The 24,534-nt window shown below is 41.0% G+C and overlaps 1 protein-coding gene across 1 annotated transcript in view; it reads right to left on the bottom strand.

The window, feature by feature from the left end:
* The window catches only part of RNF2 (ring finger protein 2), a 44,626-nt gene extending 21,916 nt beyond the window's left edge, over positions 1–22,710 (bottom strand). Inside the window, exon 1 of the mRNA XM_061383491.1 lies at positions 22,626–22,710. The gene's annotated coding sequence lies outside the window, so the exon portion shown is untranslated. The remainder of the gene's footprint in view (positions 1–22,625) is intronic.
* Positions 22,711–24,534: the final 1,824 nt, after the last annotated feature.

The following is a 24,534-nucleotide window of genomic DNA, read 5'->3' as shown; positions in this document are numbered from 1 at the left end:
TGCTATCTAGGTTGGTCATAACTTTCCTTCCAAGGAGTAAGCGTCTTTTAATTTCATGGCTGCAGTCACCATCTACAGTGATTTTGGAGCCCCCCAAAATAAAGTCTGACACTGTTTCCACCGTTTCCCCATCTATTTCCCATGAAGTGGTGGGACCGGATGCCATGATCTTCATTTTCTGAATGTTGAGCTTTAAGCCAACTTTTTCACTCTCCACTTTCCCTTTCATCAAGAGGCTTTTGAGTTCCTCTTCACTTTCTGGCATAAGGGTGGTGTCATCTGCATATCTGAGGTTATTGATATTTCTCCCGGCAATCTTGATTCCAGCTTGTGCTTCTTCCAGTCCAGCGTTTCTCATGATGTACTCTGCATATAAGTTAAATAAGCAGGGTGACAATATACAGCCTTGACATACTCCTTTTCCTATTTGGAACCAGTCTGTTGTTCCATGTCCAGTTCTAACTGTTGCTTCCTGACCTGCATACAAATTTCTCAAGAGGCAGGTCGGGTGGTCTGGTATTCCCATCTCTTTCAGAATTTTCCACAGTTGATTGTGATCCACACAGTCAAAGGCTTTGGCATAGTCAATAAAGCACAAATAGATGCTTTTCTGGAACAATCTTGCTTTTTCCATGATCCAGCGGATGTTGGCAATTTGATCTCTGGTTCCTCTGCCTTTTCTAAAAACAGCTTGAACATCAGGAAGTTCACGGTTCACATATTGCTGAAGCCTGGCTTGGAGAATTTTGGGCATTACTTTACTAGCGTGTGAGATGAGTGCAATTGTGTGGTAGTTCGAGCATTCTTTGGCATTGCCTTTCTTTGGGATTGGAATGAAAACTGACCTTTTGCAGTCCTGTGGCCACTGCTGAGTTTTCCAAATTTGCTGGCATATTGAGTGCAGCACTTTCACAGCATCATCTTTCAGGATTTGGAATAGCTCAACTGGAATTCCATCACCTCCACTAGCTTTGTTCATAGTGATGCTTTCTAAGGCCCACTTGACTTCACATTCCAGGATGTCTGGCTCTAGGTCAGTGATCACACCATTGTAATTATCTGGGTCGTGAAGCTCTTTTTTGTACAGTTCTTCTGTGTATTCTTGCCATCTCTTCTTAATATCTTCTGCTTCTGTTAGGTCCATACCATTTCTGTCCTTTATCGAGCCCATCTTTGCATGAAATGTTCCTTTGGTATCTCTGATTTTCTTGAAGAGATCTCTAGTCTTTCCCATTCTGTTGTTTTCCTCTCTTTCTTTGCATTGATCGCTGAAGAAGGCTTTCTTACCTCTTCTTGCTATTCTTTGGAACTCTGCATTCAGATGTTTATCTCTTTCCTTTTCTCCTTTGCTTTTTGCTTCTCTTCTTTTCACAGCTCTTTGTAAGGCCTCCCCAGACAGCTGGGTCATAAAAACTCCTAACTCCATTCTCAATAAGAGTCTCAAGTGCACCTTTTCTGTAGTATGGGTAAAAGAATTCTTATTAAATAGCAGATGCACAGGCAAAACAGCTGACATTGTGTTGTAAAATTTTAGGAGTCTGAAGTGTACTCTTACCAAAGTGGAGCTACAGAACAGCCACCAGGGAGATTCCAGAATGAATAAAAACTCTTCTCCCCAAAAGGAGGTTCAAATATAACATGTTTTGAGCTAAACCTCAGAGTTCTGTGCCTAAAAATGCTTACCAGTTGCTTTAATCATAAAAATTGCCTGGTCTTTTCAGAGTATCTGAAATAGAACTAGTCTAAGGAGTTTGAGCTATAAGTATACCCCCCCAAAAGGATGAAGAGTTAAAGTATATGGAGTATATTATACTTTAACTCTTCATCCTTTTGGGGGGGTATACTTATATGGAGTTATTTATACTCCATATACTTTATATTTATATGTATAGGGAATTCATTTATACTCTGAAGAATGATTGATGTATTAGTTTCCTGTGACTGCTGTAACAAATTATCACGTTTGGTGGTTTAAAACAACAGAAATTTCTCTCAGTCCTGGAGGCCACAAATCCTAAACTGGTACCACAGGGCCAAAATGAAGGTGTTGGCAGGCTGCGCTTCTTTCAGAGATTTTATGAAAGATTCTGCTCCTTGCCTCTTCCAGCTTGGAGTAACTGCTGGCATTTCTTGACCTGTGGCCACATGATTCCAATCTTTGCCTCTGTGGTCATACTGCCTCCTCTTCTAAATGTAAACTCTCTCTGTTGTTCTTTTATAAAGACACACGTAATTAACATTTAAAACCCACTCAGACAACCTAGGGTAATCTCCTTGTATCAAAATCTTTAACTTAATGACATCTACAAAGACTCCTCCCCTCTAAAAAAGTAACATTACAGATTTCAAGGGTTTGGATGTGGATATCTTTGGGGGGGGGGGGGCGGGCAGGGGTCCACTTTTTAGCCTACGAGGACTGCTAAAGGTAAAAGTTATTATATAATCAACCCCTCACAGCCAACACTTATGTCTTTATTCTGTATATGATTTACAGTTTTTTTAAAAAAACTGTGAACCATATATTGGAAAACACAATCACTTTTAAAGTACTTACATTATCCCATTTTCCTAGAAAGCATCTTTCTTCATTTGCTTGAGATCCCTACCACTATGAAACCCAACTATGAAACTTTTTCCCCCTATATTAAGAAACTTATCTTTTTCTTCCATGGTTATTGCCATCTTTGAACATAAAGTAAATAAAGGTCACATCAAAATTAACTCTCCCAATCTTTAACATTTTTATTTTCCTCTTATATTTCATTATACAACATGGGAATGAGCAAACAATTTGTTCCTTAATTAAAACACTGCTTGCTCAAAGGATACAGGTGTTAAAAGAGTTTAGAAATTTATTCAAGACTAGGCAAACCATGGAGCAATAATAAATTCTGAGTAAGCAATCCAACTGCCATCATAACACTGCCTGCAGTAAGCATCACCTCATAAAAACCACTCACAGCAGTTTAATCTAAAGCTACAGCTGTAAGACAGATACTGATTTCTGTAAGCTTCTAAAAATGCAAAGAAAGTGTTCTTTATTGGAAAAGTTGTTTTTGGATTCAACATCTGGAATAAAAAGCTAAATTACTTTCAGTAACCCAACAGCTTTATTTAAAAAGAAAAAATAATCAATTCCTATTTGGATTATATCTTTTCACACTATGGAACATAGAGCAGGAACCTTTCAAAGGTGATTTAACCAAATCTTCATTATCCAGTCTTAATTTAAGTTTTTGAGTACTGTTGGTAACAGACGTAACATTTTTTGGTCTCTATGTAAAATTAACTTATTGTCACAGGAAAAATAAATGCTTTAAGATATTTTTAAAGCATTTAAAATTCAGATCTAGATAATTTAGTGTAAACTGTACCCTCCTATAATACTTCTCCTTACTATCTCACCTCCTCTAACATTACTACTTCAGTTCCCAAGCCCCTGTGGATACTTTCTTAATAGCCCAAGTCAGTCTTTCCCCCAGACTTCAGAATGCATCAAGGGTTATTATCAGCCACCACCACTTATATGAGCAGCAGCCTTGTTTTCATTCTGTCCCTTTGTGTATCCATCTGAGACGTTTTGAGCTGTGATACTAGAGAAGACACCTGGGAATCCCATCAACAGCAAGGAGATCAAACCTGTCAATTCTAAAGGAAATCAACCCTGAATATTCATTGGAAGGACTGATGCTGAAGCTCCAATACGTTGGCCACCTGATGCAAAGAGCCAATTCGTTGGAAAAGACGCTGATGGTAGGAAAGACTTGAAGGCAGGAGAAGGGGACGACAGATGAGATGGTTGGATGGCATCACCGACTCAATGGACATGAGTGTGAGTAAGCTCCGGGAGTTGGTGATGGACAGGGAAGCCTGGCGTGCTGCAGTACATGGGGTCACTAAGAGTCGAACACAACTCAGCAACTGAACTGAACTAATCACTGAACTGAACTAATCACAGGGGTGGGCTTCCCAGGTGACTCAGCAGTAGAGTCCACATGCCAATGTAAGAGACACAGATTCGATCCCTAAGTCAGGAGGATCCCCTGGAGAAGGAAATGACAACTCACTCCCGTATTCTTGCCTGGGAAATCCCATGGACAGAAGAGCCTGGTGGTACAGTCCATAGAGTCATAAAAGAGTGAGACACGACTGGGCACCTAAACAAGAATCAGAAGGGTCCTTAAAAAAAGAGAAGGCAATATGATGGAAGCAGAGATATAAATCAAAGAAAGAAATCTGAAGATGCTATACTGCTGGCTTGACAACGGAGGAAGAATTTGTGAGCCCAAGGGCTGTAGGTATAGCAGCCTCCAGAAGCTAAAGAGGAAAAGGAACGTGAATTCTCCCCTAAAGCCTCCAGAAGGAACACAGCCCTGTCAACACCTTGATTCCGCAAGATCCACGGTGAACTTCTGGCTGTCGGAACTGTAAGATAACAAACTTACGTTATTTTTTAAGCCATCATGTTGCGGTAATTGATCATCGCAGCAATAGCAAAGTAATATACCACCTGAACCCAAATTATCAAGAGAAAGCCAAAGGGAGAGTGGCACAAAGTGAAAAAAATATGAATTTCAGTTAACTTGTCCAGTAGTCTTATCTTCTGCCAGAAGAAAATTAATGCACTCACAGGAAAAATAATCTTAATCTAGAGATGTAGTTCTCAAATTTGGCTCCATACAGGAACCACCCGGAGAGCTTTAACACAATTCTGATACCAAGGTTCCATTCCAGACTACCTGAATTATCATCTCTGGGGCTCTTGGTACGGTTAGAAAGACAACCACAAGGTTGGTGATGGACAGGGAAGCCTGGCGTGCTGCAGTCCATGGGGTCACAAAGAGTCGAACACAACTCAGCAACTGAACTGAACTAATCACTGAACTGAACTAATCACAGGGATGATTCCATGATTCATTTATCCATGAAAACATGCACAGCCAGGGTGGAGAACCCACTGTTCTAGCTAAAGATTAGTTTTTAGTGATCCAAGGAAACTTCTGAGATTCCCAATTGGTACAAGTTTCTGAAACTGTCCCCCATAAAGATGTGGTTCACCATTCATCAAATGTATGTTTTGTTGACTTTATATTTTACAGTAAGAAGTTGCCTAGGCAAATTCCTAAAGGCAAAATTACTGGCTCAAATGGCAGGTAACTTTTTTTATTCAGACAAATACTGCTAAATTGCTAGACCACTGTACCCTTCTACCAATTAAGAATCAGCAACACTTTGTTTAAAAGCCTGCCTAATTTGACAGATGGAAAATAATATTTCATTGTTGTTTTCATTTGCAAGCTTCAACCATGAGTGAAACTGAGTAAATTTTCATAGCTTTACTGGCCATTTTGGGGGCTCTGTCAATTACTTATTCATATTCATTTCTATTAGTTTTTTAAAAGATAATTTGTAAGAACCTTTTCTGCTAAGGAAATCAACCTTTTGCCTGTCATGACTATTAAATACTTCCCCCGTTTGTTGTCTTTTGCCTTCGGCTTCTTTAAGCCACAGATTTTATTTTTTATATATCTTTAATGTATCTTTCCCTCTATGGCTTCTTTGGAAAGCTAATCCATACTCTAAGATTATAAACAACATCAACCATAACCCATACTTTATTCTAATATTTCCAGAATTTCATATTTTACAAAGGTTGGGACCTTTTCCCCTCCACCCGCCCCTCATTGTCCAGGTATCATTTACCGTTTAGTTCATCTCTTCTCCGTAACGTCCACTGACAGAAGTTATCATGCTTTTAACTTAAAACAAAGATGGAAAAAGAGGGGGAAAAATGTATATATGTGTGTGTGCGCACACACACACACATATCCTTATGTAATATGTATGTGTGTGTACATGAAAAACTCTCAAGTAAAAGCTTAACACACTTTTTACATAGTCAACAATAAATATAACGCCTAATTCAGGTATAAAGAGTTTACAAATTCCCATAAGGTTATGGAAAATTAAAGTAAGCATTAGGCACACTGTCTCTTCCTCTCCCCTCTGCAAAGCAACACAACTGTCAGCAGGCTGACTTCCTCACAAGCAGTGAAGAATAAAGGCCCCCAGCGGTTTTTTCCTAGGGTTGTCCTCATTCTTGCAAAATACTTGTTGCCACTAGGTGGAGACAATTTTATAACAGGAAGATGAGTTACTGAAAGCAGAGTAGCCACAAATTTTCTACAAATATATACAAACAGTAAAGAAGGTCTGCTTTCAATTTTTGGGTAAACTAAGGCTGCTGCTGCTAAGTCGCTTCAGTCGTGTCTGACTCTGTGCAACCCCATAGAGGGCAGCCCACCAGGCTCCCCCGTCCCTGGGATTCTCCAGGCAAGAACACTGGAGTGGGTTGCCATTTCCTTCTCCAGTGCATGGAAGTGAAAAGTGAAAGTGAAGTCGCTCAGTCGTGTCCGACTCCCAGCGACCCCATGGACTGCAGCCTACCAGGCTCCTCCGTCCATGGGATTTTCCAGGCAAGAGTACTGGAGCGGGGTGCCAATGCCTTCTCCTAGTCATTTTAATTGAGGATTCAGTTTCCTTATTTGTAAATTTAAGAATTTATATTAAGTAATACCAAGAGCCCCCTTAGCTCTAATATTTTATAGATCAAAAGGCTTTCCTAAATGTCCTTTCCCTAATGGCTGAGCAGTAAAGAATCTGCCTGCCTATGCAGGAGACACAGGAGACGCAGGTTCAATCCCTGAGTCAGGAAGATCCCCTGGAGGAGCAAATGGCAACCCATCCAGTATTCTTGCCTAGGAAATCCCATGGACAGAGAAGCCTGGCAGGCTACAGTCCAAAGGGCTGCAAACAGTCAGACTCAACTGAGCAACTAAGTATGTCCTCTTGGGCTAAGAAGGTATTCTACTTCCAGCAACTTCTTTCAACTTGAAAACTTCACCAACCAAAACCAGTCATTTCCTCCAATCTTTTTTCAAAGCTGATCAAAAAGAGGTGTGTTGTGTATTAAAGTTCACACATCTAACACTCCAGGTCACATACAAGGCTTTCTGCACTTCCTCATATGTACTTCTCCACATCCATCTGGCATGTGTGCACACATATTTTAAACAATGAGCTAGCTATAGATTTTCCTCTGACCTGGTATCTTTGTGCTAGAAGTTGAACATCTGGAGGGGTTTCTTTGCTTTTTGCCTTGTATTTTTTTTCTTCTTTGCTCCATTTGGTCAGAACCTTCCATTTTTGTTGATTTCCTGAATTCTTAGTTGTCTGCACTCTGATAAGACATTCCCTGCACTTGCACTTAAGCTCCTGGTTCTCATCTGCCGGTCTAGATTTTGTAACCCTTCTAAAATTTTATCAACCTCTGCTTGCCTAAGGGGTTCCCAGTCAGCTGCTTCATCCAATTATTGAATCTAGTGAACTACTGGCAAACTACTGATTTACTTAGCTCTCAAACTCAGGCACAATCTAGGTTCTCAGCCCCGAACATGCACCAACTCTACCACAAACTAACCACATTCTTAGAGAAGGATTAATTTTCATTCTCCCCATGCTTCAAGATCAAGAGACACACCGTACACTGTTAATTTCCTGAGCAGAGCAGAAAAATTCTGAGTTCTTAAGTTGAGCAAGAGGAGCTACCAACTTCATTTCACATCCCTACCCAGATTACAAGAAACTGTAAACAGGGCAACATATTGATGTGTGTAAACAGCTTACTACTGACTGTGGACTACTGCTCTATGCCGTCAGCATACATGGTTGGCTCCCAATAAAAATCTGCAGATTTAATGGCAGAAACAGATCAGTATTTCTATCTCTGAGAGGAAGATGTGAAACACAGGGAAAGCATAAAGCAAAGCTTTAAGATTTACATATGCTTATCAATAATGGCAAAGCTAAAAAGAGACTTCTAACAACTAATGACTTTTAGTCCAAAATCCCACGTGCCAGAATAGATGTTTAACAACTTTGGAAAAGTGGTACACCTCCCGTTCTTGGGAGGAGAAATGCCCATCAAGTGCAGATTCCTGCTGGAAGGAGCAGAAATGCTGCTGAACACACTTCAGCAAGTGACAACACACGAGGTAACAGCAACATTCCCTACGTCACAGAAAATAGACCAACAGGGTCTACATTTCTCACAAGGGCATACTTCGTTCAAAAATTAAGCTGCAGAAAGGGACGGACACAGAAATTTAAAAATCACATTAGGAAAGATAAGAGAGAAAGCTGAAGGCTGATGTCTCCACATTCTCCCAACAACAACTGGAATAAGCCTTTCAGAAGACAGCTAGGCAATTCATTTCCAGAGATACAAACATTCATAATCTTTCACCCAGTAATCCCAGTCTAAGGAAATAACACTATTAATAATAACAGATAGCATTTATATTTATCACTTTATATGAAATCTTTCTTAATCCTAACAACCCTATGAAACATGTACTATTAATTTCCTTCATTTAATAAATCAAGCCAAAATATAAATAACTAAATAAACAAGCAAGCAACTAGCTTAAAGTCTGCAGTGTCAGAGTAAAGACTCAAAACTCAGGTTTGCCTGACTAAGAAGGCCATGCCCTTAACTATCACACCGATTATTACTCCTACTACAACAGTAAAAATGCTGTCAGCACGGACACGTCTGCTGCATCATCAACAATGGGAAATTTTTTCAATCATTAAAAATAACAATTAGTCATACTATAGAAAATGATTAGTAATACTTATAAGGCAGAGAGATGAAAGGAACGACTAACTTGTAGTTGTGCTACAATTTGTTGTTGTTGAGTTGATCAGTCGTGTCTGACTTTTTTTGCAACCCCACAGACTAGACCGCCAGGCTTCTCTGTCCATGGGATTTTCCAGGCAAGAATACTGGAGTGGGTTGCCATTTCCTTCTCCAGGGGACCTTCCCAACCCAGGGATGGAACCCAGGTCTCCTGCATCTCCTGTATTGGCAGGCAGATTCTTTACTACTTCGCCATCAGGGAAGCCCCGTGCTACAATTACAGCTACGTAAAAGTTAACATTTTAGAAGGCAGCATGGAGTTGTCAGGAGTCTGTGGAGAGGGTTTCCCTCATTTTCCAACTCCTACTACTATTATGACCAAAATACAACAGGCACAGGTTTGAACAGTTTTAAAACAATAGATTACAGGAGTAAAGAATGTGTTTCTAGTGTCACTTTGGCACACGGGGTAGATTTTCTCTTGCAGAAAAGCAACTATTATGGAAAACAGCGGCAGCCAGACTGGGATTTAGGAGACCTCAATTCTCATTGTGGGTTCTTGATACTTCAAAAATGTAAACTGATTTCTCTTCTACCCTTATCTCCTGGTTTTTGCAACCTGCATCAAAAAACAAAGTTTAAAACTGGCAAAAAGCACAGCCTGCAGTTTCAAAGGCTGGAGTCTTAGAAGAAAAATGAAACCAGAAATTTTTAGAAAGCTGTGTTACAGCTCTAATAAATCTAAAGATTAGCATAATCCCTAGATTCATGAAAGCAGCAAAAATTTGGCATAGCTCAAATATACCAGAAATCAACATGACTTTGAACAAGTCAATATACAGCTTTTAATTTATCTATAAAATGAGCATGCTTTAGGAAATACATACTTATTTTCAATGTCCATTAGGGCAGAGTTTCTTATTAGCAATTAAAAAATATATTTAAATGTGTATATATTAAAAATGTATAGATACATATGTCTACTAGGGTAAAGTTACTTATTACCAATTAGCTTTCAAAAATCTTTATGTGGGTTCTTCAAATAACCAATATTAAGAAGAGAAAACCATAATAATACTATAAAAAAGAAGAACTTAAGTAGCTAAAGCAGCAAAACTCATTGTCTCCTAAGGAAAATTTATCCTATATTAAATAATAAATGGAAAGGAAAACTAACATTAATTTGATACAACAGACACTGTTTTCGGGCACTTTTTAAAAATAGCTTTCCCTCTACCTCTACTTTTTAAACAAAATCCTATAAGTTCATGGCCCTTGCTTAATTTTTCTAAGTCTATATGCCCCTTGAGAATCTGATGAAAGCTAGGAATTCTTATCTTGGGGGAGGGAATACAAAGATAAAAAAAACACAAAAGAACACACATACAAAATTTCAGAGTATTCATGGATCCCTAAGAGATACCTGGACTGAAGGCCAAGAACACTTGCTCCACACAAAGAGTTCCAGATCTGCAACAAGGAAACAGAAGTTACCTTCTCTCTGTTTTCTTCAGCTGTACTACACAACAAGCTGTTGCCAACAATGATGCATTTATTCTAAGCAAAAATAAACAAACAGGACCTAATCACACTTACAAGCTTTTGCACAGCAAAAGAAACCATAAACAAAATGAAAAGACAATCTACAGAATGGCAGAAAATATTTCCAAATGATGTGACTGACAAGGGATTAAATTCCAAAACATACAAATAGCTCATACAGCTAAACCACAACAACAAAAACCAAACAACCCAATTGAAAAATAGGAAAATTACTGAAATAGACATTTCTCCAAAAAAGATATACAGATGGCCAACAACCATATAAAAAGATATTCAACATCACAAATTATTAGAGAAACGCAAATCAAAACTATGTAAGGCACTGTCTTACTCCAGCCAGAATGGCCATGATCAAAGTAAACAAATAACAAATGTTGAAGAGGATGTAGAGAAAAGGGAACTTTCCTACACTCTTGGTGAGAATGCAAGCTAGTGCAGCCATTATGGAGAACGGTATGGCAGTTCCTCAAAAAACTTAAAATTGAGTTGCCATATGATCCAGCAATCCCAGTTCTGGGCACATATCCAGACAAAACTATAATTTGAAACGATACATGCACCCCTAAATTCACAGCAGCACTGCTTACAATAGCCAAGACATGGAAGCAAACTAAGTGTCTATAACAGATGAATGGATAAAGAAGATGTGGTACATATATACAGTTGAATACCACTCAGCCATAAAAAGGACTTAACGCCATTTGCAGCAACATGGATAGACCTAGAGACTCGTACTAAATGAAGTCAAGTCAGAAAGACAAAGACGGATCCACACAATATCACTTATATGTGTAATCTACAGTGGGACACAAACGCACCTATGGATAACACAGAAACAGATGTGACAGAGAGACCTGTGGCTGCCAAGGGGGCGGGGTATGAGGGAGGGAAGGACTAGGAATTTGGGATTAGCTCATGTAAACTAGCATATATAGCACGGATAAACAACAAGAAACTATATTCAATATCCTGGGATAACCCACATGGTAAGGAATGTATGCACACAGCTGAATCACTTTGCTGTACAGTAGAAAATAACACAACACTGTAAATCAACTCTGTGTTGCTGTGTGCTGTACTCAGTTGCTCAGTCGTGTCCAGTTTTTTGCGAACCCATGGACTGTAGCCAGCCAGGCTCTTCTGTCCATGGAATTCTTCAAGCAAGTATACTGGAGTGGGTTCACACTTCCTACTCCAGGGGATCTTCCTGACCCAGGGATCGAACCTGTGTCTCCTGGGTCTCCTGCACTGGCAGGCAAATTCTTTACCACTGTACTACCAGGAAAGCCCTTAATCAACTATACTTCAATTAAAAAAAAAAAGACAGATTTGTTCTGACAAAGATAAACTACGGAGACAATAGGTGCTACTTGTTAAATACTTCCATCTGGCTGCCACAATGAACGCTGTAGGTCCCTACCATCAACATCAGTACAAAGATAAAAGGAACCTTAGAATCCAACCACAAGGAAATGGATAAATACACCACGATACATCCACTTGAAATATCACACAATCATCAAAAATGTTATCAAGTTGATTATGGAATAGAAAATGTTAGTAATATCTAAAGTTAGATTTTAAAATACACATAAATTTAGACTTATATAAAAAACACAGTTAAAACTATGCTTTAAAAAGCCTAAGTCAGTCAGATCAGTTAGTTCAGTAGCTCAGTTGTGTCTGACTCTTTGCGACCTCATGAATCAGAGCACACCAGGCCTCCCTGTCCATCACCAACTCCCAGAGTTCACTCAGACTCATGTCCATCAAGTCAGTGATGCCATCCAGCCATCTCATCCTCTGTCGTCCCCCTTTCCTCCGGCCCCCAATCCCTCCCAGCATCAGGGTCTTCTCCAATGAGTCAACTCATCACATCAGGTGGCAAAGTATTGAAGTTTCAGCTTCAACATCAGTCCTTCCAATGAACACACAGGACTGATCTCCTTTAGAATGGACTGGTTGGATCTCCTTGCAGTCCAAGGGACTCTCAAGAGTCTTCTCCAACACCACAGTTCAAAAGCATCAATTCTTCGGCCCTCAGCTTTCTTCACAGTCCAACTCTCACATCCATACATGACCACAGGAAAAACCATAGCCTTGACTGGACAGACCTCTGTTGGCAAAGTAATGTCTCTGCTTTTGAATATGTTATCTAGGTTGGTCATAACTTTCCTTCCAAGGAGTAAGTGTCTTTTAATTTCATGGCTGCAATCACCATCTGCAGTGATTTTAGAGCCCCCCAAAATAAAGTCTGACACTGTTTCTCCATCTATTTGCCATGAAGTGATGGGACCAGATGCCATGAGCTTCGTTTTCTGAATGTTGAGCTTTATGCCAACTTTTTCACTCTCCACTTTTACTTTCATCAAGAGGCTTTTGAGTTCCTCTTCACTTTCTGTCATAAGGGTGGTGTCATCTGCATATCCGAGGTTATTGATATTTCTCCCAGCAATCTTGATTCCAGCTTGTGTTTCTTCCAGTCCAGCGTTTCTCATGATGTACTCTGCATAGAAGTTAAATAAGCAGGGTGACAATATACAGCCTTAATAGACTCCTTTTCCTATTTGGAACCAGTCTGTTGTTCCATGTCCAGTTCTAACTGTTGCTTCCTGGCCTGCATATAGGTTTCTCAAGAGGCAGGTCAGGTGGTCTGGTGTTCCCATCTCTTTCAGAATTTTCCACAGTTGATTGTGATCCACACAGTCAAAGGCGTTGGCATAGTCAATAAAGCACAAATAGATGTTTTTCTGGAACTCTCTTGTTTTTTTGATGTTCCAATAGATTTTGGCATTTGATCTCTGGTTCCTCTGCCTTTTCTAAAACCAGCTTGAACATCAGGAAGTTCATGGTTCACGTATTGCTGAAGCCTGGCTTGGAAAATTTTGAGCATCACTTTACTAGCGTGTGAGATGAGTGCAATTGTGCAGTAGCTTGAGCATTCTTTGGCATTGCCTTTCTTTGGGATTGGAATGAAACTGACCTTTTCCAGTCCTGTGGCCACTGCTGAATTTTCCAAATCTGCTGGCATATTGAGCGCAGCACATTCACAGCATCATCGTTTAGGATTTGAAATAGCTCAACTGGAATTCCATCACCCCCACTAGCTTTGTTCATAGTGATGCTTCCTAAGGCCCACTTGACCTCACATTACAGGATGTCTGGCTCTAGGTGAGTGATCACACCATCATGATTATCTGGGGCATAAAGATCTTTTTTGTACAGTTCTTCTGTGTATTCTTGCCACCTCTTTTTAATATCTTCTGCTTCTGTTTGGTCCATACCATTTCTGTCCTTTATCGAGCCCATCTGTGCATGAAATGTTCCCTTGGTATCTCTAATTTTCTTGAAGAGATCTCTAGCCTTTCCCATTCTGCTGTTTTCCTCTATTTCTTTGCACTGATAGATGAGGAAGGCTTTCTTATCTCTCCTTGCTATTCTTTGGAACTCTGCATTCTTATATCTTTCCTTTTCTCCTTTGCTTTTCACTTCTCTGCTTTGTGCAGAAGCGCGGTGGCCGAGAGGAGCTACCCCATGCCCAAGGTCAGGGGCAGCGACCGAGACGAACTACCCCAAGTCCGAGGTCAGGGGCGGCAGCAGAGAGGAGCAACCCCATGTCCAAGGAGCGGCGGCTGCGCGGGCGAGGAGGGCCGAGAGGAGCTACTCCACGTTCAAGGTCAGGAGGGGCGACCTCGTCCAAGGTAAGGAGCAGCGGCTACACTTTGCTGGAACAGCTGTGAAGAGATACCCCACGTCCAAGGTACGAGAAACCCAAATAAGATGCTAGGTGTTGCGAGAGGGCATCAGAGGGCAGACTGAAACACTGAAACCATAATCACAGAAAACTAGTAAATCTAATCACGTGGACCACAGCCTTGTCTAAATCAATGAAACTAAAGCCATGCCCTGTGGAGCCACCCAAGACGGACGGGTCATGGTGGAGAGGTCTGACAGAATGTGGTCCACTGGAGAAGGGAATGGCAAACCACTTCAGTATTCTTGCCTTGAGAACCCCAGGAACAGTATGAAAAGGCAAAATGACAGGATACTGAAAAGAGGAACTCCCCAGGTCAGTAAGTGCCAAATATGCTACTGGAGATCAGTGGAGAAATAACTCCAGAAAGAATGAAGGGATGGAGCCAAAGCAAAAACAACACCCATTTGTGAATGGGACTGGTGATGGAAGCAGGGTTTAATGCTGTAAGAGCAATACTGCATGGGAACCTGGAATGTCAGGTCCATGAATCAGGGCAAATTGGAAGTGGTCAAACAGAAGATGGCAAGAGTGAACACTGATATTTTAGGAATCAGTGAACTAAAATGGACTGGAATGGGTGAATTTAATTCAGATGACCATTATATCTACTACTGTGGGCAGGAATCCCTTAGAAGAAATGGAGTAGCCATCATGGTCAACAAGAGAGTCCAAAATGCAGTACTTGGATGCAATCTCAAAAACAACAGAATGAACTCTGTTCGTTTCCAAGGCAAACCATTCAATATCACGGTGATCCAAGCCTATGCCCCAACCAGTAACGCTGAAGAAGCTGAAGTTGAACAGTTCTATGAAGACCTACAAGACCTTTTAGAACTAACACCCAAAAAAGATGTCCTTTTCATTATAGGGGACTGGAATGCAAAAGTAGAAAGTCAAGAAACACCTGGGGTAACAGGCAAATTTGGCCTTGGAGTACAGAATGAAGCAGGTCAAAGGCTAATAGAGTTTTGCCAAGAGAACATACTGGTCATAGCAAACACCCTCTTCCAGCAACACAAGAGAAGACTCTACACATGGACATCACCAGATGGTCAACACCGAAATCAGACTGATTATATTCTTTGCAGCCACAGGTGGAGAAGCTCTACACAGTCAGCAAAAACAAGACCGGGAGCTGACTGTGGCTCAGATCATGAACTCCTTATTGCCAAATTCAGACTTAAATTGAAGAAAGTAGGGAAAACCACTAGACCATTCAGGTATGACCTAAATCAAATCCCTTATGATTATACAGTGGAAGTGAGAAGTAGATTTAAGGGACTAGATCTGATAGACAAAGTGCCTGATGAACTATGAACGGAGGTTCCTGACATTGTACAAGACACAGGGATCAAGACCATCCCCAAGGAAAAGAAATGCAAAAAAGCAAAATGGCTGTCTGAGGAGGCCTTACTGTGAAAAGAAGAAAAGCGAAAAAGCCCAAAGCTAAAATTTATTTCCAAAGGGAAATACATCAAAATTTAACAGCAATTAAAACTGAATACTGAAAGCATGATTTTTCCAGTTCTTAAATTATCCAATATTAAAAAAAATTTTTTAATAAACTGATAACTGAAAATTATTGTATTGGTTAAAAAGACAACTTAATAACATCGATTTCCCCCCATTCTTAGCTCTTAATTACTTTTAAAAGGACTGAGCAACATATTGCACATAGGAATTAAAACTAAAAACAATCCATTTAAGAAGTGAATGACAGCTTATGTACTCTGTGAAACTTCATGTTTCAGAATAAAATTAATTGACATTAAAAATAATGTTACTTAAATTATACAAAACCGTAACATTAGTTTTTCAAAAGTTACAGAGACTTTTGTGGAAAAAATATTTCAGGAGACTAAACTATGGTTTCCATGGTGGCTCAGATGGTAAAGCATCTGCATGCAATGCAGGAGACCCAGGTTCAATCCCTGGATTAGGAAGATCACCTGGAGAAGGAAATGGCAACCCACTCCACTGGTCTTGTCTGAAAATTTCCATGGACAGAAGGGCCTGGTGGGCTACAGTCCATGGGATCGAAAAAGTCAGACACGACTGAGTGACTTCGCTTTTTTTTAAACTACGATAAATTATCACTAGTTAACTCAAATTAGTAAATGAGACCCACCTCTGAAGACAAACGAAATCGATTACAACATTAGTAAAAGAGAAATTTAGTCTTGACATTTTAGACAATACTCAACTATCAATATCCTAGAGTCTTCAACGTGTTACCATTACTTTACAATTTGGAAGGAAATATTCCTAGAGGACAGCACCTCACAAAAAATAAAAAAGCTATAAAAAAATCTTTCCACTAATTCAACAAGGCATGTTTTCTTCACAAATAATGTCAATTAAAACTTTTAAGATCAGGGATAAGAGGGTAAGTTCATTAAAACTAAACAACAGATACAATTTCTAATCCTGCTAAATGTATTTTTAAAAGTACAGAGATTTTTCTCTAAGTGATATTATAAAACAGCATAAATAAAAATAGGTAGTTTCCAGTAAAAATAGTAATAGCATCTACTTCTACTCCCTCAGGCCCATCATTTAAACAATCTGTGAAGTGGTAGTTTTGGTCCTAGGTGTATAAATTTCAGGTATCGTCTCCTAAGATATTTAGTCCTGGAGAAAAGAAATTAATGAAGCACATCGACCTTAACAGTTACTTGAGGAGATTGAGAATACTACACAATCGACCAGACTTGGGGAAAGTAGGGTTACAGGACATCCACAATTCCTCCTACACCCCATATTTTCACTCTAACAACCTTCTTTTAAATATGAAGACTCAAAAACTTGGAAGTAGACACACAACTATTCCCAAGATCTCTTTCAAGATCCATGCCACAGATCAATCTCTGTCTCTTTCTTAACACACATCTTCTTATATTTACAATGCTCTTTGCTGTTTACCTCTTTTTACCTACATTACCTCTTATATCTTTACAAATAACCTCCAAGTTCAATGGGGATGCAACTTTTTTATTATTATTTTTATAGAAAAGAAAATAGACAGGCCAAGAAGCTTGCTAGTAGTGGAACCAGGCCTAGAAACCAAGTCTCCTGCCTTGAATTCTAAAGTGCCTTCTTCCATGCACAACACTACCCCTCTGTAACACAGGAAAGCCTTCCATAAAACATTTGGCTGGCTTCCAAGACAGCCGTCCCAGGCTGAATTAAACTCTATATAGTAAATAGTATAAATAGTGAGGGTTTAATGCAATTACTGGCATACAGGCATACATCTTTTTATAAGTGAAAAATCAGTTGGTTTTAAGTTAAATCAACACAGTCTGTGTATGGTGGGGGAAACAAGTAGAATAATTCTAAAAACAAGTCAAAATGAAGTATACAGATCTGCACATCTTACAATAGCTAACAGAGCCAGCATAATCAACACAGGGAGTAGATAAAAAGAAACAGTGGACAACTAAGAAGAATAATGTAAAAAGAAACTGCATGATGCTTTTATTTTTAGAAAATAAAATGAGGAGCTTGTCTTTTCTTCCTCCCTCCATCCCGAAATAATGGAAATTTTAGAACATATATTAGGCTATAAAATAGTAAGAGAAGTAGAAGAGGATTTTATTTAATAGCCATCAAACGAAATCCCTACCAAAATGGCTGGCTCTGGACTATAACACATCAAAAATCCAAAGTCCTATTTCTAGTTCAGTTACTGGTAGTATACAGCTTACATGAACCAATTATTTTAAGCTTTCAATTCTCACATCTATTAAATCATAACACTCTAGCCAAACTATTTGCTCATGACCTTGGAAGGAGGAAACAATGTCTACAAAGGTAATGAGCAATACTTTAGTCCCCATTATCCACTGCAAAAATAACTATTTCTCAAACGTCTTCTAGGTGTGAAGTACTAAGCTAGGCTAAAAGTGCAGAGAAAATGATGGTCTTTATAATCTAAAAAAATAAAGCAAAGAGAAATACTTAACTAAAGACAATAACTGCATGATAAAATTAAGGCATCTCAGAGGAATGGCTTTCATAAGACATCAAACGGAATGAACCTGGGTTTGATCAAAACACCAAACAAAAATAGTGGTCATTAGGTTTAGCTGGGAAAAGAGGCAAGTAGGTTGCTTGTCCTCTGGATTTCCAAAGCACATCATTTATGTATTATTGCATTTAACACTCTGTACAGAAGTTTGTCATCTCCGCTTAGATTGTAAATTCCTCAAGAACAGAGACTTTATTCAATTCACTTTTATATTCCTAATTCCTAGCAGAGGATCTGGCACACAGAAGATAATCAGTAAATGTTTTTTAAGCAGGCGAGGTAAGGACAGGATTCCCTATCTAAATTATTTTAATCTGTATTACTTGTACAGGTCATTTACTCCTCGTCTCTACTCCAAAATCACCACTTGAGACTGCTCTGTGGTGCTGGGCTGAGACTGCGCAACTGCATTTCACCAACTCTTCTGCCAGGGGAGGTCCGTGTTAGGCTTTGCCAATGGAGGTAAGAAAGCAGTAGAAGGGCTGAGGGGACCTCCTTCTAGTCACTGGCAGCAACAATTGGTTCCAGCCTCCAGCTTCTTTCAGTATTCCCCAGAACTAGCCTCAACAGCAGTTCAACAAGGCTGACCTCAAAAGTTCAGAACTAGGCCAATAGAACCTCTTCTCCAAGCTCTTTGACTGATTACTATAATGTTCTCTTTCTGCTCTTATATTCATCTAACCATCTCCCTGTATTCTGTTCAAACTCCTATTGAACTTTCTATTTTGTCTATTGGACACTAATACCCTGTTCTTCTAACTGCTCTCCTCTGAGATAGATATCTTGTTGCTTTATTAAAGGGGAAAGTAAAGGAACTTTGAAATTATTCCTACAGATAAAATATATTTTAGAAAGAATAATGCCAAGCCCTTTAAATTTGTGTGTTACATTGTAACACAAATATCACTTAACTTTTGCAATTTAAACTATCCAGCATGCAAAGAAACACACAAAAAAGAGAGAGGAAATGAGAAATATTTAAACAGTTCAGGCTATTCCAAGCACACCCGCCACGTTCTCTCAGAACACAGGCATCCTAGAAAAAATGAGAGTACAGCCGATCTGCGACTCCGACTCCTCGGTGGTCTCAGTTCCCATAAGCCTCTCCTAGTATGAGCATGACGACATGCTGAATGTGATTCTTAAGTTTAAGGATTTTCTTTTTATTTGCTGTGTTCAACATGGCCCATAGTGCAGGCTGACTACTTCATCTAGTGTTCAGCAAAAGAAACAACAATCTTCCAAAACTAAAGCTGAACTGAACTTACTGTTATGTTTTTCCCATCCTGAGAGATTTCAAGCATAATTTTTTTATTATATGTGATTTTCATTTTACACATTGACTTTAGAAGCAAACTTCTTCATAAAATACAACTCCACGCTACAGCAGAGACACAGAAAGAAATCCCTCCTGCAGGAGCCCCAAATCAATACAACTGGTGAAAACAAATGACCAAAATACTTTGACATTTTTATATGGTTTGTTACTTCATTTAATAAGATGTCCTCACTAGACAATTTAATCTGAGGTTAATTTCAAAAATAATTTTTTATTATTGTACTTAATAAACTGAATTTTTAAAATTACAACAAAATGGCAGATAGTAGAGAAAAGGCAAACTCAAGCAATAAGAATCTTTCTCAGAATTCTTAGTAATGTATTTATATAGCTCCTGAGCATCCAAAAAAAGTATCACTAGGCCCAGATGTATTAGTCCACCTCTGCTGCCTATTAACGCAAGACAAAAGAGAAGTGAAAAAAATTGTAAACTTGAAAGTTCCACTGGAATTCCTCCACACAGCATAAAAACGGAGAGTGGGCCACCTGCTCGCTTAGCACCTATAAAGTCGGGGACTCATCACCTAGTTCCTGCCTATGGACATAATAACACTAGTTGCTACTTAACTGCCAAAAGTTTTGTTACCACAGTCAGTATATCTATGTAAAATCAACCAAGCTCTATGCCTAACAAGGGACACCAGAGGACCTGTTTGACACATGAGGTAGAAAAAATGAAAAATCTGACGGGGGAACAGACAGGATATCTCAACCTACAGAGAATGGACAGGGTAAATTTTACTGTACCTCTGTACGCAAATTATACCAGGATCTACTCATTTCAATGCAAACAATCATTCAATACGTTGCTATAACAACTTGTTGATATAAGGTTTCAGAGATGAAAAAAATCAGGAAATTAAATAACTAGTGTCTGACGACAATGTCTTCCACAACATGTCCAACAAACAACACTAATTAAAAATCAAGTGTAGATCTGTACACCAGCAGTCTATATAATCTTACAGTGCTTTCCCTTTTTTAAAAACTGTAAACTGTGATGCATTGTCTAGTTTCCCCAGATTTAACAAGCCAGTGAATACAAAATTCTGAATGCTTTAAATCATATCAGAAACACAGCCATGATTTTAATAAAGTGCTTTTTAATGTTAGCTCACTTCTCTCGCTGGAAGCAATTACGCTTCTGTGCTAATGTATAGAAATGAAACTGTCACTGAAACATCTGGTTATATATTATTCATTAGACATATATCACCTTTACTCCAAAGACTGCATAATATAAACACAAACCACAAATAAATCAAGTTAAAGAGATAGACCTGACACCACATGCTGAAGGTCAGTGATAGACAAATGAAATTCCAAAGATGTTTGCTGACCTGCTCCATATTTCTCTCCTCACAAACCTGGGAGCTAGCAGTCTGAGAGTTCCAACAGGCAGAGGAAAAACTCAAAATTCTCAGTATGCTGAATGTCTGCATTGTCTACATTATGTTAATGGTTCTAATTTAAAATTTTTCTATGCAGCACATTTGAGAACCATCAGCATATTTTTCTAATACTCAAGCCCACTAGCCTATTCTGGCAGTTGTCCTTCATAAATTCTTCATTTCACTCTCACACCTACTATAATTAACCTCAAATGTGTATTCCACAAAGGTACCTGAAGAAATATCACCAACCCTTAGAAAAAGTAAGGGGCCATATTTGCTGCGCTAGCCTTGGAAAATGAAGTCTTACATACCCATTGTTTTATTAAAAATTACGTTAAACGTACAAACAAGATTTTTTTTAAATACCTGTTGATTGTGACGAGTAGAAATTTTAGGGGGAAAAGGCAATAACTAAGAGTCATATTGCTGCCATTTAAATTCTTGATAAATCAAAGGATGAAATAACCACTTTAAAAACACAAGTTCTACTACCAATCTGAGTTATTAAAATATTCAAAAACTACACTCTTTTGCAAGTGAGGAAAGTAAATTCTCTGCCAATTATACTAAGTATTCTAGCCGATCATCGTGGAACTACAAAAAGGAGATAATGCAATGCAAATCACACATAATTAGTTTTCAACATAATTCTCAGTCTAAAACACTGAAATCATGTCTCAGTTTTTTTAATTTTTAAAAGAAATAAAGCATACTACGAAAAGGCCGAATGCAAACCCATCCTGTTCACCGCAAACCAATCTTTACACACCTCCGAGGAACCTGACATTCTCAAACCATTTAACCACGTTAAAGGCACACATTCTCTAAAACTTGGGAGACCCAGGAAGTAGAAACCCAAAAAAGGTTTCAAGGAGATAAGCCTGTAAGTGGTCTTCGGGTCCCCCCCAAAATAATCGCAATGAACCTCAAAGTTTTAGCTCAATTTTTTTTTTTTTTACTAACAGTAGCTCTGGGAGCAGGGAGACGGCTTCACTAGGAGGGAAACGATCCTGACAACCCGGACGAGGGCTCCCCGGCGACACTCGGGGCCAAAGCTCTCGCGTGCAAGACGGGGTTCAAAACGCGAAGCTTCCATCAGGAACAAACCCAGACGCCCCCTCCCCCCTCGACTCCTCCGGGGCACCCTCGCGGGTTTGAGAGCGCAGCAACAGATACTCCCGAGCAGGCAGGCGGCACTCCAGGAATGTTTTCACCAGGAGGGGTCTCCCCGCCGCCTACAGGGAACCCCGACGCCAAGGAGCGCCTCGACACGCCAACCCCGACTCCAGCACCCCGGGGGGAGAGCGGGCTCGGCACACAAAGCGCCCCTACCCCACCCTCACAGCGCGGACACACACACCACACACACACCCCCGGCCGCGAGGGGGAAGCCCGAGGGGGAAAACCCTGCATTCCACGCGGTTCGTCTCCGGAGAGGGGCCGCGGAGAGGCTGGGGGCCCCGCCGGCCCAGGGAGCCGATGGGGTGCCGCAGCGTAGCCCCGGCCTCCGCGCAGAGCTAGCGGCGGGCGGTTCGCACGAAGGAAGGAATCCCCGAGCTTCGCCCACGGGGGGTCCTCCTCAAGCCGGACTCCCACCCCCGCCAAGACCCTCGAAGAAACGCAAACAATGAGAAGCCGCCTTCCCCCGCCATCCCCGCCCCGACAGCGGCCGGGGGCGGCGGCGCCATCTCCCCTCACACCCCCGCGGATACACACACCCGCCCCCACCTCAGCTCCGGCCCCGGCGCGGCCGTCAGCGGCCCGCAGCCCCGCCGAGCTGACGCGCGGCCGAAAGCGCCGCGCCCGCGCCCCCTCGCCTCCCCGCGCGTCCCTCGCCTCACCGGCTCCTGCCCCAACCCGGGGCTCCGCGGGCCGCGGCCGGAGCGAGACTCGGGCACAAGCCGCCGGCGCCGCCGCACAATATGGCGAGCCTCGGCTTCCGCAATGGAGCTCGGGAAATACAACAGGGGCCGCTCAATATTCATGAGAGACCGAGGGGAAGCCGGCTTGGCCGGCGCGGCGGGGAGGGCGGGAAGGAGCAGGCGGGCGGGCGAGGGGGCGGAGGCGCGGGACGGGGACGTGCGCGGCGCGGGGAGGCCCGCGGCGCGAGGGGAGGGGGCGCCGCCGCGTGCTGCCGGGAGCGCCCGAGCCGCCGCCCCGCCCCGGGCCGCCCGGCCCCGCCCCTCGGCGCCCTCCGCGGGGCGACGCGGCCCCCGGGCAACGCCCGGATGACGGCGGCGCCACCTCGTTCTCGGCGCTCTCTCTCCTTGAGCTCTCCTGCCCCTGCCTGCGCCCCTCACTGCGCCTCCCTGGCCCGCTGCTGGGGTTCGCGCTCGCACTCCTGCTCTCGCCCGAGACTGCCTCCTGTTCTTACACCCATCCCACTCGGTAGACGTCCTCGTCAGGCTTTCACCTCTAGAACTTCACCTGAACTTCGGCACTCTGCCTTCCCCACCCCACAGCAACGCTTACACACACTTTCCGTCCTTGCAGAGTGAACCAGCAAGACCCAATTCCAGGGGAAGCGACCTTCAATGCTAAGCGTGTATTCTTGGACGTCTGTAAGCGTTCTCCTGGTTCTCATCGGTTTACTTACCTTGCGGCTGTTTGAATCCTTCCTCAGCCCCTCCCAGTATTATCTTCTGAGTTTGAGAATAAGTGATAGATGTAACAGATGTAGTCGTTACCTAAAACACAACCAATTAGTCTACCACCAAGTATATAGAATGTGAATAGATTACGCTACAAACTGAAATAAAGAGTTCCTGATCGCAAGATGTACTATTGGTGAGATGATCTATTCTCTTGAAAAATAACCAACAATTTCAGGTAGTAAACTGAAGGCACTTGGAACACGAAGGAAGGGAGTGCACTGAGAATTGGGCAAACTAGGTTTATAGCCTCCAATGTGTCTCTTAACTGTGTGACTTAACTAAAGTACTTAATTGTTCTGGACTTTACTTTCCTCAGTTGCAGAATGAGAGGATTGTGTTGAATGATTCTTAGGTCCTTTCCAGCTTTTGAACTCTCTAAACTCTCTACAAGCAATGCCAAATAAATGGTATGAATTTACATAAGATTTGGGGAAAGAAAAGGATCAGTTCTAGCTGGTGTGTTAGCGAAGATTTCCTGAGGAGCTCGGAGCTGAGTAGGACTGTGAGGGATAGCTTTGGATAAGTAGAAAGAAAACAGGCGTTAAAATATTTAAGACAATGCATCATTTGCCCTACCTAACAATCCATTAAGATAAACAAGAGCAAAACCAGAGACTTAAAACTTCCACTTACTATCTAAGACTTTAAATAAGAAATGACAATTCTCAGACTCTACAAGCCCTTCAAAGTTAAGCTGTTTTTCCAATGTGGAACAAAAAAAAAAAGAAAAGAAAATCAGGAATGCTCCTGCCTCTCCCTTCCTGTAAGGGTCCACCTTCTAGAGAGAATGCAGTTGCAGAAGTGTCTCCCTTCTTTGTTCACAACTGCATGTGTCATCGCATTAATGCTGTTCATAATTCAGAACATTTTACTCTAGTGAAAATATATGCAAATAATACGTGGTGAGGTTATGATTTTGAGAATAAACTTTGTAAAAAAAAAAAAAGCACAGGAATTTTATGGATAAAAGCTAAAATAGTACTTTAAAAAGATTGACTAGAGAATTAGTAGAAAAATGGAAAAGTTATGGGATGTCTGGATTAAATGTGATTAACAAGCTAGACCTCAGGCTGGCATCCTTAATTTGAAAGACACT

This window comes from Bos javanicus, chromosome 16 (assembly GCF_032452875.1).
Source record: "Bos javanicus breed banteng chromosome 16, ARS-OSU_banteng_1.0, whole genome shotgun sequence".
Lineage (NCBI taxonomy): Eukaryota > Metazoa > Chordata > Mammalia > Artiodactyla > Bovidae > Bos > Bos javanicus.
This window is presented reverse-complemented; position numbering and strand designations above follow the sequence as displayed.